Consider the following 1,742-nt stretch of genomic DNA (forward strand, 5'->3'; position numbering starts at 1 on the left):
CACCCTGATCCCCAAACCAGGAAAAGACCCAACAAGAAAAGAAAATTATAGACCAATATCTCTAATGAATATTGATGCAAAAATATTCAACAAGATTGTAACAAACAGAATCCAACAACACATCAAACAAATTATACATCATGACCAGGTGGGTTTCATCCCAGGGTCCCAAGGATGGTTCAATATATATAAATCCATAAATATAATACATCACAGACAAATTAAAAAACAAAGACCAGGAGCCAATCAGCCAGCACATCCTCTTGTGTGCCTGTCTGCTGGTTGGTTCCCCTGCCCCATGCAGGCTGCCCAGGCCGTGCACCCAGGACTGAGCCAGCCAGTCAGCTATTGCATCCCCTTGTGCCTGCCTGCTGCCTGGTGCCCACCCCCAGGACTGATCCAGCCAGCCATCACGCCCCTTTGCGCAGCTGCCTGCAGGTTGGTCCCCCACTCCCCCGGGACTCCCCAGCAGGCACCAAGCATGGATCGAGCCTCACATTCAGCACTACAGGCCTGGCAGCCTGAGAACTGTGAGAGGACAGTCAGTTGAGAGGGAACTACACTGGAGTGACGATATCCCAAGGGGAAGAGCAGCGGTCACAGTAGCGGGAGCAATAAGGCTCATACTCCTGAGGCTTTTCTGGGCAGACATGCCCTGTCTCTCCAGACAACCAGAGGAAGCTATCATCATCTCTGGTGGCAGCCACTGGTAGAATGGTTTAGAGACAGTCTTCAAATGGTGCAAATTCAGCATGGGGCAGAATCAGTGGAAAAACTGGTAACCAGACGAACCAGAGTAGATCAACTCCCCCAAGGAAGGATGGGGCAGATGCACTTGAAGATCCCTTCCATAAACAGATGGCTGAGATGTCAGAAATTGAGTTCAGAATCTGGATAGCAAAGATGAACAGAATGGAGGAAAGGAGGGAATTAGAATTTCAAATTATTCAAAAGCTATCCCAAGAATTCAATGATTTCAAAGATAAAATGGCCAAAGATTATGGAACACTGAGGCAAGAGGTTGCAGCCCTCAAAGACCTGAAAAATACAGTAGAATCCCTCGGTAATAGAATGGACCAGGCAGAAGAAAGGATCTCTGACACAGAAGACAAAGCTTTTGAATGTGCTCAAACACTCAAAGATGAAGAGAAATGGAGAGCAAAAACAGATCACTCACTCAGAGAGCTCTGGGATAATTCAAAGAAAACTAATATTTGCCTTATAGGAATCCCTGAAGGCAATGAAGTTGCTTCACAAAACACAGAGGCTGTTCTTTAAAAACTATGAAAGAGAACTTTCCAGACATACCAGAAGATTCTGAAATTCAGATAGCAGACAGTTTCAAACCCCAGTGCAACTCAACCCAAACAAGACATCCCCCATGCACATTGTAATCAACTTCACTAAAGTCAACATGAAAGAGAACATCCTGAAAGCAGCTAGAAGTAAAAAAACCTTAACCTACAAGGGGAATAATATTAGAATGACTGCAGATCTCTCTGCTGAAACTTTCAGGCCAGAAGAGGGTGGTCATCAACCTTTAATCTCCTAAAAAAAAATAACTTTCAACCCAGAATTCTGTATCCAGCTAAACTGAGTTTCATTTATGATGGAGAAATTAAATACTTTAATGACATTCACATGTTGAAGAAATTTGTCATAACTAAACCAGCCCTCCAGGATATCCTCAGACCTATCCTCTATAATGATCAGAGCAATCCTCCACTTCATAAATAAATTCA

The sequence above is a fragment of the Otolemur garnettii genome, unplaced genomic scaffold, assembly GCF_000181295.1.
Source record: "Otolemur garnettii isolate 467f Iridium unplaced genomic scaffold, OtoGar3 scaffold00210, whole genome shotgun sequence".
Taxonomy (NCBI): Eukaryota; Metazoa; Chordata; class Mammalia; order Primates; family Galagidae; genus Otolemur; species Otolemur garnettii.